Raw genomic sequence first — 14372 nt, forward strand, 5'->3', positions numbered from 1 at the left:
ACATACCTGTAATAATACAAGATAACCACCAATCTCGCTTTGATCAGCATAAGAACTCCGACACACAGCTCTGTACAGACAAGATAGTACAGTACTGCCCCAACTGAGTCTACGAGCGATGTCTAAATCCTCTAATAATGGCAAAAATATCAACTTCATCTTATTCTATGAAGTATCGAGTAACAGGATACCACCTAACAATCGCAGCACCTAACCCCTAATATACTGCTGCACCATCTACTTTGGTGCATCATCCGCAATATGAAAATATCGATAACGATCATCCAAACACTCAATCCTGAGTCGTGAATGATCGAAAAAATATGCGTCGGGCTCAAACCCTAACAATTGCAAGCACAAAGCCTGCCACTCCGGAATGGTAAGCGTGGGATCAACTCCGATAACTGGATCGCCATCAACTGGTAGTCCAATAAGGATGCTAACATCCTGTAAAGTGATGATCGCCTCACCAAATGGAAAATGAAATGTGTGTATCTCTGGATGCCATCTCTCAAGCAAAGCAGTAATTAGACCAACGTCCATCTGTATACGACCAATCCGATATACTCCATAAAATCCAAAATATCGTAAATAATCCAACACTCTATGTGAGATGTCCTCTGTCCTCTAGAAGTCAGCATCAGATCGTCGTAGACGAAGGTGTCTGGGATCCTACAATAAAATATAATAATTAGATAATGTATATGACTTTTCAAAAAAAAATTTAAATAACAAATAGGATTGGAATGCTTACGCCGTCATCTAAAATAGTCTGTGATCGATGATGCTCCTGTAATATAAGAATACTACTGTCTCGAGGACCGAAATACCGCGGATCTTAAGCCATAATACGCTAATGAATCTAAAATAATGATATTATCATAAATATATTAAAAAATAAGAAATATGATAGCCATTTATTTTATGAGAAATATATTTTAAACATAATATTGTCACATAATACAACTTAAACATACAATTCAGTTCATCTCTGGATATTAAACACGTATATTCAAATACAATCTCACAGAAATATATAAAACAATGACGAAAATATATTTTCAGAGCCTTTAATTTCTTCCACTGCTTGAAGTTGAAGTGTGTTGAAGTATCCTAGGACAGCGATGGTGATCATGACCCTATTTCTTACAAATACCACAGTAGTTCTTACTTCTTATTTGCCTATCATCTATCTTATTTCGTAGTCTTGTTGACTTTGGTCTACCTTTCTGCTTGGGTCTCAAATGATGATGATCAGGAATATATTTGAATATACGTATATGCATCCAATAATCTTCATGTAGTAATGGATTAAAGTCACCGCTCCAAGCATTCATATATGCTGTAATTGTATATGCATCATCCACAAAATCACTAAAATGTATAGCAATTTCTTGACACACAGCTAAAACGTGGGAACATGGATATTTGTACATGCTTCACTTTTCACAAAAAAATTTTCTTTCAGCTAAAGTAACAGTATGAGAATTTTCTCCACTTCGTAACCCTGCGCTTGCCCTCCTCGTAAGCACTTCATATATGCCTCTTTGAAGGTTGAATGCTGTTACTCGGTGCTGGTTAGCTTTAACTTGATTTTCAGTAATCTTAATTGCAACATAGGAGTAAAAAGATTATTTTGATTCTCCTCTATATATGTCAAGGCTTGGACATGCCTCATATTGAAGTATTCCACAAGATGATAAAATATCATTTGAACACAAGCTGTAATTGGCACATTTCTAGCTCCTCGTAAAACACTATTAAAAACCTCCGACAAATTTGTAGTTAAGACACCATAGCGCAGGACATCATCATGTGCCAACGTCCACTTTTCCTTTTCTATCTCGGACAACCAGCTCCAAGCCTCTTCATTCACTATTTTGATCCTATCCATGATAAAGTTAAACTTGCGAACTTGATGAGTGCTTCTTGCTTGCCATACTACTCTTTTCAGCTGTACATTTTTAAAATGAGTGTTGAAATTACTGCAGATATGTCTTAAGCAATATCGATGATAGACACGTGGTGGACTCCATCCAATAGACTCATCTGCGATGATATTTAATATACCTAGATGTCTGTCAGAAATTAAGCATATTCTATTTCTATCTTTGACAATATGTATTTTGAGCTGGAAAAGAAACCAACTCCAACTTGTAGTCGTCTCCTCATCCACAATTGCATATGCTAATGAAAATATCCCATTCTCTACATCAATTTCTGTTGCAATTAACATTTACCTTTAAACTTTTCATACAAGTACGTACCATCAATGCTGATTACAGGACGACAGTGCGTAAAATCCTGGATAGATGGTTTGAAAGTCCAAAAAATATAATTTAAAACTCGGACATTAGAATTCACAGTTTGAAAAAAATTTCATGAAACAACTGTACCAAAATTCGCATGTTGAAGTGCAGCCATATAATAGGGTAATTTAGCATAAGATGACTCCCATTCTTCATAAATATCAATCAATGCCTTCTGCTTTCCACACCATGCTTTTCTATATGATACTGTATATTGAAATTGATCATTAACGATTGCCACAATAGCTTCAACTTTAACACCGAAATCTTTCTCAACAATATGTCAGACTAGTGTGCCAATCATCCTTCCACTGACATGTTTATGGTCTCGACTCAACCCCGTAAACAAACAAGTGTGAGGACCCTCATATTTTATGATTTGAAACTATCCATGTTTTTTCAACAATACAGCACGAAGCTTCCATTTACAATTTCAAATATTATCTAATGATGCCCATCGTACGGACCATAATTTCGAATGCGACTGAACTACATTGTATGTCGATGCTTCATAATGTGATAAAGATCAACAGCTCTCCTTACATAATCTTTACTCTCAAACATTAGACCTTTAGAAAATTCAATCATCGAGGAGTCCCAAAACTGATAGTCAGAGTTCAATCTTCGACTAGCACTAACACAACCACCATCATCTAAATTTTATCGTTAAAAAATTATGGAGGTTCGTGCAAACGAGGTTGAGGTTCTTCCACATTAATATTAGCCCGAACATCTTCATCATTATTCTCATCTTCACCATCATCATCATTATTGCTACTGTCCTCATCCATCTAATAGTCTTCATCTCCACTTTCATTTGACTTAAAGTCTAGATTATCAGAATTTATTCCATCGACTATCCAGTCATCGTTCTCTATATGAGTGTCATCTCCCACACTTACCACTACTTCTAGCAAAGGAGAAGTCACCATAGCAGAAGACACAGGAGAAGTCACCATAAGACTCTGAATAATTGAACAACTAGGACCGACAGTAGTGGAATGTTGTTATGCAAATACGGCCTCAACACTATCGATTTGCACCATAAGAGTTATGAAATGTGAGGAAGGCCCAACATTATTATCCGCTTGAGTTAAAAGCCGACTATAGTATCCAAAGCTCGGTACATCTTCCTTTTCAATATATAATTCTAAAAATCGATATTTGAATATTTCAAAGAAAAGATCAGCATTTCTTCGACATCTTCATCATCATCAATTGGAACTAAGATATAATTGCTCTGCATTAACTATCCTGACAGATTAGGAGATTTTATTTCAATTTTATTTCATATTTTTCTTTGTCTACAAGAATACTGCTGTATAAATGGTCCAATAATTCTTGACGTGATAATAATGAAGATACTCTAATCATCTGATTTGCAGAGTGACTGTACTGCACATCAGTTTCATCATTCTGTATCATGCCATCATAATACAATAGTACACGAACTCGAGTACTGACCATTTTCTCAGAGAAACCCATGACAAAATCAAAATCAAAATATTTAGTATTACTAATTATTTTATCGTTTCAAAAGATTTACATGATAAATGCATCATATCATCAACAAATAGGTACAGATAGATCCTATGTCATTCAAAAATTATATAATTTTATAGGTTAATTACATTAATCAAACGATACGCAAAAGGGACCAAAAAAAATTTCGGTAGTATTTCTCCTTAGTTCTCCCCACACAACTGAAAATGTGTGAGGAGAACTAAAAAAAAATATTGTTCGAAATTTCTTTCGAACCCTCCGCATATCATTGAATAATGTAATTACCTATAGAATTAAATGCAATTCCCAAACTGTCCAAACTGAACAATCAATTGACCAATGTATATATTTTACGGTACCCATACAAAAATATATAATCAAATATATATTTTATACGGATATCGTAGAATATCCTACATTGGTCAACGGATAGATCTATATTTTTATGAAATATAATATATTTTAAAATATTTAAATTAGGATCGAATCAATTTTAAAATAAATCTGAATCTAATCTGAATCTAATGAGATAAAAATAAAAAATAAAAAATAATGAGATAAAAATAAAAAATAAAAAGATCGAAATAGAAGGACACCGGGGGCCGCACGGGCCCGCCACCGGAGGACCGCCGTGGGGTCGCCGTCGGGGCCCACCATGGCTCATTGTTGGGGCCCATCGTGGGGCCGCTGCAGGGGCCCACCGCAGGGGGCCGCCACAGGGGCCGCTATCGGGGCGTGCTGGCCCACCGCCGACCGTCTGTCACCGACGAGCCAAGAAAAAAGGGGAGAGAGCGAGAGGAAGAGGGAGAGAAGAGGGAGAGAGAGAGAGGAAGAGGAGAGAAGAGGGGGCCGGCCAAGGAAATGGGAGGGGCGGGGCGGCCCACCGGCGGACCAACCGGCGGGGGCGCGCAGGCCTGCCGCTGGCCGTCTGTCGCCGGCGAGCCAAGGAAAAAGAGGAAGAGAGAGAGAGGAAGAGGGAGAGAAGAGGAAGAGGGAGAGAAGAGGGGCCGGCCAAGGGAATGGGAGGGGTGGGGTGGCCGCCGGCGGACCAACCGGTGGGGGCGCGCGGGCCCGCTGTCGGCCGTCTGTCGCCGGCGGGCCAAGGAAAAAGAGGGAGAGAGAGAGGAAGAGGGAGAGAAGAGGGTGAGATAGAGAGGAAGAGGGAGAGAAGAGGGGGCCGGCCAAAGGAAGGGGAGGGGTAGCCGCGGTGGACCAACCGGCGGGGGCGCACGGGCCCACCGCCGACAGTCTATCGCCGACGGGCCAAGGAAAAAGAGGGAGAGAGAGAGGAAGAGGGAGAGTAGAGGGAGAGAGAGAAAGAAGGAGAAGAGAGATGAGAGAGCTCAACGCCGTCGAGAGCTTGCCGTCGTGCCATCGGAGAGGAGAAAATGCTGGAGAAACATCGGAGAAGAGGGAGAAGAGGGAGAGAGGGTTTTTTTTTTAGATTTTATGCTTAAAAAATGCCAAAAAGAATGGCATTTTCAAAACACCATTCCTTCGGCATTTTCTTTCAATTTTTTTTTTATGGTATTTTTAATTTTTTAGTTATTTTTATATAATTTTTTAATAAATAAAATTAATTTAAAATGAGGATAGTAATTTGAAATGATAATTTTTTATTTGAATTAATTTTTTTTAAAAAAATTATAATTATAATTTTTATTTTTTTACCATTTTTTCGACTTTTATTCACTTCTTTTATGTCATTTTTTTTATTTTTTTGAATTTAAATTAAAATTTTTATATTTTAAAATTATAATTTTGATTTTCTCCCATTTTTACCCTTTTTGGCATTTTTTAGGTATTTTTATTTTAAAATTTTTATTTTTTAAATTCAAAATTATAATTTTTATTTTTTTCTCATTTCTTTTTCATTTTTTCTTTTTTATGGTATTTTTTATTTTTAAAATTTTTTAAGATTTTTTTAAATATTTTTTAAAAATTTAATTTTAAATGGAGAAAATAATTTAAAATTATCTTTTTTATTTGAATTAAAATTAGAATTTTTAGTTTTTAAAATTTATTTAAAATTATAATTTTTATTTTTTTCTCATTTTTCTCTCATTTTTTCTTCTTTTATGATATTTTTTTAAAAAAAATAATTTGAAAAGGAGATTGTAATTTGAAATGATGATTTTTATTTGAATTAAAATTAAAATTTTTATTTTCTTAAAATTTAGAATTATAATTTCTATTTCTTTTCAATTCTTTTTTATGGTATTTTTATTTTTTTTTACAATAATTTTTTTAGATATTTTTTAAAAACATAATTTGAAATGGGGATACTAATTTGAAATAATAATTTTTATTTTTATCAAAGTTATAATTTTTATTTTTTTATAAATTTAAAATTATAATTTTTATTTTTTTTCATTTTTTTTATTTTTTCTCTTTTTTTGGAGAAAAAATTAAAATCGCCAAATCAAATGACGTTTTTAAAAATTCCATTTGATTTGGCAATTTTAATTTTATTTTTTTTTTTGGCATCATCTACGTGGAAAATAGGAAAAAAGATGGGTGACATGGCGATGATAAAATGCCATTCAAAATGACGTTTTATCCTTTTTGCATCAATCCGATAAATAAGTTAAAAATTAAATTATTTTTATAAATAATTTTTTTTAATTAATTAGATAATATTGGGATATATCGACTGACCCTGTATACCGACTTATCCTTAGACCAGTCCGACCGACGCCCGACTCTGCCCACTGGACCGACGGACGACTCCGACAATGACTGCCGACAATGGCTGCCGACAATATCCACCGAAGGTATGCCGGCCGAACAGACTCATACTGTTCCCGACCGACCGAGCAGCCGAACCCATATCACCAACTCACTGTCAGAGGCGACAGCCGACGTCCGACTTCCACAAGGCACCAGATCAGCCAACGGTGTTTTCGAGTCATCACCCGACGTCCCGACTGCCGAATACCGACATATAGTCGGCCGATCCATCCGAACACCGTACAACCGCTATGGGCTGTTTGTCTTGCCAAGGACACGCGGTACGGTCGTCCTGGGGCATTGTCCTGCCAAGGACATGGATTAATTCTAATGACTTGACAACCCACGGCGATTTGATAATCTCCGACGATTTGACAACTCTCCAGTTGTCGTACCATTAATGGCGGGTCCATACCGCATTCTACTATAAAACGGAGTAAGGCAACACTTTTGGTAAGCTCTCTGAAGCACCTTTAAGCTCTTGAGCTCTCTAGCTCTCCCCCACTGAGCCTCTGATTTTCCACTGTTGTCTAGTCTTCTCTCTGATTTGACGTCGGAGGATCTCCATCGGAGATATCTCCGGTCAGTGAGGATTTTTTTGTAGGTGTGCGATCCCGATAATCAGGCGATAAAGGGATTGACCGTAACAGAAAAAGTACTTAAGGTCCAAAAGAAATAGATAAGGCCTCTATCGTGGCTCCTTTACTAGTCGGTTTGCCTTGCGATAAATACGGCTTGATGGAAAAAGGTTGGGAGATGACTTGGGACAGACAATATTGACCATGAGATGATACTTGGAGACAGGTTGGTAGAAGCATGGTTTTTATCAATCCGATCCATATTTTTTTTAAGTTCTCCTTCGAGCCATGTTTTAGAATATTTCAGTTTATAGGCAACCGTTATGAAGCCCACTAGGGTTGCTTCTAGCATCGTGGGAGTATAGAAGATTCTTGTCCCTGCGTACAATACTATACCAACATAGTTCCTCATGATGAATCATGCTCTAGCCTTGCCATCCTTCTGTGATGTATCAAAATTCCCTTTCCCGATTGCATGATAGGGGTACCCAAGAGATGGAGATGGAAGAACTGGTGGACGAGCTTGCTTTGTCGATACAGTGCCATGCAGTATTAACATTGGTGATTGATGACAAGAAATCATGGAATTTGGTTGCCAAGCAATGAGCTCGATCATAAGCATGGGTAGGGTCACCACGATTATTATGGAACAGTTGCTCATTCCTTATAGACCACAGTAGGCACCAACTATATATAGTTTAGCTTTATCTTTCTCTATGATATGAGGATCAGATAGGCAGGCCAGTAGAGATTGCGGTGTGTCAATCGTTGGAAGGTTAGGATTGTTGACCCTCTTTTCGTTACAAATTAACTTTCTATAGCAAAGTTGCAATATATCAGCACATATTGGAGATCATTCATGGACAAAGTTTGCAATTGATAGTATTGTCCTGTCACCCGTGGAAACTTTGCAAAGAAATCTCAACAAGGAGTTCCTCCCCATGCGATTTTCCACATAGATTTTGACCCTTGGAGCTGCCACCAGTCTCCAAATCCAAGAGAACTGTTACTTATGGATGGGCCTTATTGTTGTAAAATGTCCCTGTAAAAATCGCTTGCACGTAGTTCTGTGGAGGCAGCAGCTCGCCATACCAATCTATCAAAATATGGATGCTTAGGAAAGATAGGGAGCTAAAACTCTATGTTAGTTTTAGAAAAAATAATTTGTGTAGCAGTTGCTCGTTCCAAGAGCCCTCGTTGGCCTTAACTTATGAGGCATGCCAATCATTTTCATTTTGAGCTGGATTAATCGGGGACCGGTAGTCGATTTATGGGTATGTTGAAAATCATGGATCCTACGGAATATTGATATGTTGGTGATCTCATATCTACTGCTTGAATACATCTTTCACCTGTTATAAACCTGAACACATATAAGCCCAATTCTTACCTGCTTTTGGATGTGTAAATCCTTTGCTATGCTATCAAGTGTGACTTTCTTTGCCCAGTCTCATGATCCCATAGAAAGGCCTTAAAAGTTTTTTAGTCTAATCCAAACAACATATGGAACTGCACCATTAGCCATATGAAGCAATAATGGACTAAAAAAGTGTGAGTATTTCAGCTTATGGCAAATGTTTCCATTTCTACCCTTAAAGATGTTTGTTGACTCTATCAACAAGAGGATTGAGATGAATGATCTTGATCTTGAAAGAGGAGAGAAAGAAGGGTTGTGAGACATCTAAGAGGAAAGGAGGATGAGTGCCTTTCAGTGTTTTGGCTGTGAAACTTGAGATTCGGTCAGGTAGGTCGGTCTTAGTCTGGACAAGAACTAATCCTGATATCCAAGGCCATGTTAAAATCGAGCAATGCTAGGTAGCTCATGTAAAGTGCACACATCAAACCCTCTTGCCAACTGGTAAGAAAAAATTTGGTGAAGCTCGTTAATTTGTTGTCAAACACGATGGGTCGGTTGATTATAGAGTAGAGTCGCCAAGTCAGCAATCATGGTCTCGATTTACTTTTCATACGAACTTCACCAACCTTCGGTCTCTCATTAATATATTTAAAAACGAGTCAAACCACAAGTTCATTCTCTTCCATGGTATAAGTCATTAGCTAATACAATGCAAGAGGCAAAATAATCAAAGTTTTAAACACGACCACACTTTATTGGCTGCCCAGTCAACAGGTGGATGCAGGACAATTCCACGCTCTACCATATGAACAACAGATTAATGAGATGACCTTATACTTTTCTAGCTGAATGGAACCCTTTGTGGGCCTACACTGGTTTAAATTAATATTAATTATGATGACTATGATGCTTTCTCCCCTTCAAGCTTCCTAGCAATTTCGGTTTCGGAGACTGGTTAGCTGGTGCGCGAGCTCGTTGGTTTGGGTGGAAGCTTCAACCCGTGAGTGGACTAGAAACCTGCTTTAGTTCAACTCTTCAGGCCCAGATCCACTGTACAGAAATGGGCCAGGCCATCTAGAAAAGTAATAGTCCTCGAGCCAAGTTTCTATTTGCTGGCCCCGGGTAGAAGTGTGGATAAAGTTCGCATCAGATAGGATTGGGCCCCGTGCTAGCTTTCACAGTAGAGCGTTGCAAACTATGACCGGCTGTGGGGGGAGTTCCCTGTTGGTGGCGTTGCAAACTAGGAAGACCTCTCTTTCTTCCAGTGGGCCAGATAACCGCACGCGATTGGTAGGCACCGAAGGCAGGAAGGCGTGGCATCTGCCTACCCACCCAAGCCTCGTGGGGCCCTGTGGGCACCACTGTCCACGAGCGAGAGTACGATTGGACGGTAGTGATCGTCCGACGCTGCTGCGGTACAGCGGGTAAAAAAAATTGTCGAGCAAGTGATCGATATTTTAAGGCGATAAAGTACGAGCGGTGGTCTCGAACTACGAGGAGGGGGGGCCCGCCAGGCTCGCATGTGATGGGATGGTACACGGGGCATGGGCGCCGAGTCAGGCGCGGGTCCCGGGAATATCGATCAGTGGGATAGCCGTTGGGCGGACCTTGGATTCGAGCGTATTTTCGATTTGACGCCGGTGGACCTCGGGCTTGGTGAAGGCCGAGGGATGGAGGCGTGGATCACAGCAGAACGGACGCTAGCTCGTCTGCAACCTTCCAGGGAATCTGAAAGCTATGGCGTAGTCTGTGGGCTTTTCCCGGAGCTCCTCCAATCAGCAGCTCCCTGTCCGCTTACCTGCTTATCATTCATAAGGCCCAGCTTTTTCAAAAGTTTCAAGGACACTGCAATGATTTTATACAGAAAAGTTTATACAAATGATGATTGTCTTTGATTGTATTCCATGTCTCCCCGTAGCTTTTCCTTGGTATTATCGTCACCATCCATATTTACGGTATAGTAGATGTCGTTACCGCTGGAATTGATCCAATCCAGATGGCAAGCTGATGGGGCTGTTTGAGAGCTCGAAGGATTGGCCAAATCCGATAAAAAATATTGGCCAAGGATATTGACGCACCTCCAAGGTAGCCGTATAGTGGCTCCCGTGCTCAAGGGGGATGGCCTTAACATTGGTTGAATCGATCATGAGAAATACAGTTTCCTCTTCTCTGCATCACCTCGGGAGCGGTCAAGATATCATCACCATCCTAGCTCGCAACCACCATATTACTATCTTGGAGGTACATCCAGATCTTTAGGTTACCCCTCCGATCTGAATTTGCCGCTTTTTAGTAATTTAACTAGCTTGACATTTTGATCCGGTCGATTTTTAATGACAACAAATATTAAATCAATTTAGTATGAAATATATTTATGATCCCACCAAGCCCATCATAATAATCCATGTAGTATACAAAGAAAAATGCTTCAATGTCCTGCCTTGATACACTAATTACTTGCTCCTTAAAAGTAATCTTTATTGCCACATCTGATGAAGGAATTGATGCTCTAAGCCACATCTTCACGTTGTATCTCATAAACCCATTCGATTAACAGTTTTTCCCATGCCATGTGGCATTGCATTTTTGGTGTCCCGGTTGGGTCCTGTAGCATTATTAAGGAACAACGCTTTATTTTTCAGTGATTTAAATGCCACCAGATGGCTATCCCATAATTTTCTTTTTCATGTGTATGTAAAGATGAATTCTTTCTTAATTTCTTAGACAACCTTGCAACTCCTTTTTTATGGAAGCATGTATTTAGGGTAAAGCTTTGCTCTTTGCATAAATCAAATGTCTATAATTACACTTGAAGTGTCATGCATAACTTAAACTCTAGCACAAGATAATTTAAGGCAATAAGCTCTCCAGTAAACATGCTTCGACGACAAGATATTTTGCAAACCTTGTACTAATAAAACTTAGGAGATCATATGAACGACCTTGGTGTCAACATAAGATAAATTAGTAATTGAATCATCTGTTAAAATCATCAGTTAATGCTTTGGCTTATTGTCTATTGTATTAGAGGATAACTAGATTTACAAGACATGATCCAGCCATAGATCTAAGTCATGGTTGCAGAACATGATTAATTTATCACAGAAATTTAATTGCAGGGAGCTTTCATGTACGTTGCCATGTTAATCAATTGAAACCTGAAAAAAAAAAGTCCTTTTACCAAAAAAAAGAAACCTAAAAAAAGTCAGTGTGCTTGAAATCACCCATGGCGCATTCACTTTTCCATGCAAAGTCAAGACATGAGTTTTTTTGATGAAAAAAGTCAAGACATTACTTATTCTATATCCTCTCTCTCTGAAACTTTTCTTTTTCTGGTGAAACTCTCTCTCTACCACCGTAATAAGTCCTCTGTCCTCGTATTTACGCTCGCCGACTTGCCGTATCCAACCTAAATCCAAACTGGGGTAGTCTGAACCAAGACTACTGTCGCGACAAGATAGAGATGAGCAGGATGAGCATGTCTCTTTCTAGAAAAAGAGGATTATGCCCAAAAAATCCTCCCGCTTGCTGCCGGGCAAGCCTCGGATGACGTACAATTTCCTACCGACGTGGGGTGGGTGGAGCCCTTCTTCCATTTACGATTCATCTTTTTTTAATCTATTATTTTAATAAATAATTTATAAAAAATTAAAATAAAATTTTAATTTTATTTCAATTTAAAAACAGCTATCTAAATAAATTTTATATAAAAATATTTATTTATTTTAAACATAAATTAAAATCAACTATCTATTTTGGTTAAAATTATCTTTATACCTTTATATCCTTTAAAATACTACAATATTACATTATCATAATATAATATTTTTTTATAATAAAATAATATTATATTATATTAGGATAGTGCTCTTTTATAATAATACAGTATTGCTTTTTTGTGTTATATTAGTGTAATATTTCTTTACAATAAGATAATATTATACTATATTAGTGCAATATTTTTTTATAATAATATAGTATTATTTTATTGTATTATATTTGTATAATTTTTTTTTACAATAAGATAGTATTACATTATTATAGTGTAGTATCCCTTTATTGTAGTATTACTTTACAATAATACAATATTGCTTTATAATAGTATAGTATAACTTTATAATAGTGTGGTATTACTTTATAATAGTGTAATATTATTTTTATTATAATATAGTATTATTTTATAATAATATAATATTACTTTATAATAGTACAGTTTTATTTTATAACTTTAATGACAATTAGATTATTTTATCTTATTTGAGTAGTTGCTTTTAAGTTATGTTTCAAATAGGAAAGATTTTTTACTAGAAACTTAAGTGGATAGTTATTTTTAAGTTTAAACTCAATTAGATATTTCTCATTAATTTTTCTTAATTTATCTATATTCTTTCACTTCTCTAGATAAAAAAATTATATTTTTATGAATAATATTTATTTATAAAATAAAAAAAAACTCTTACTCATCAAGAAGATGTTTATTATCCTATCAACCTCAAAAATAATCTTTTTATTTTATTTTTAATATATCCCTAATCCTATAATGATATATAATATTAGCTTATATACAATATAATATAATATTAATATCTTATATTATTATAACATAATATATTATATTATATTATTATATATAATAATATTTATATAATAAAAAATATTATAAAAAATATGAATAGCTGTCAGTAACTTATCTAGAAAACCATTGCAAAAGAGAATAGATAATAGATTTCGAGCCATTTTTCAATAAATAAAAGAACATGAATAAACTATTTTTTTATTTAAATATTATTTAAAAAATATTTGTTTAAAAAAATATAGAATTTTGGATAAGTTTTTTATCCTCAAAAAAATGGGCATTTAATTTCCCATGAATTGAGTGAAAAAAATAGTAAGAAAATTGGTATGACCGAGATGCAATGCCCAACCACCTAATCTACTACTTAATAACAAATGACATGTGGCAAGCCATTTTTTTTTTTTTTTGGTAAAGATATGGCAAGCATATCTAAAATCTGGATGGATTAGAAAGAATTGTTAAAGCTCCACATAGTAGAAGCATGCAAAAAAGGATGAACCATTACAGTTTGTCTACTGGTCTTAGAGCAAAAAGCATAATGGAACCATATTCTCATCTCTATATAAACAATTTAAGAATCCAAATATACATTTGATCTCATCTAATCTTATAGCTTGTTTTTTAATTTATATTTTTCATTCTTTGGATCTTCTTTTCTCTACTCTGCCCCATTCAAACTCTGCTTACACATTGAAAAGTCTCCATTAGATTAAATTTGGCAAACTCTGATCATCTTTTTGTTCATGGGTTGGACTTTCGCTCCGGGGAGACCAACCGGCATCCTTCAGCTTGCTAATTTTATTAGGTCAAATTTTGGTGGCATTATAAATAATTTGAGATAGGGATCCGATAAAACATCCAAGTGTTAGTCGTGTGCACTGTGCATCTTATATCCATCAATTCTATACTCACTTCTAGTTGGATCTGGTTGGACAAGGGTTTTCCAATGGTATAGGATTTATCTTGAATTATTTGATTGCCTGATATCATATTGCTGAATCTATCTCATGCCTTTAAGATTCATGTTTTGATGATTCAAGAAAAAATAATAACTCTATCAAGAAGTGTCATCCGGTATAAGAATATCTAATGAGCGAGTGGTATTGGACTTGCTGGTGCTAAAATTTGGTTTGATTAGGACCATCTGGAGGGCACTATTTGATCCATAGTAGTAGAAAATGATCTGCCTTAGAATCACGATCTGCATACAAACATCATAGAAAAATTTGTCGGATTGGCTCTAGTTGAGCTCTTTGATGTCTAAGTCAAATCAGACTTTAAAATAATAATAAAATATAATATAAAATTTTATTTAAAAA

Source organism: Elaeis guineensis, chromosome 3, assembly GCF_000442705.2.
Source record: "Elaeis guineensis isolate ETL-2024a chromosome 3, EG11, whole genome shotgun sequence".
NCBI lineage: Eukaryota > Viridiplantae > Streptophyta > Magnoliopsida > Arecales > Arecaceae > Elaeis > Elaeis guineensis.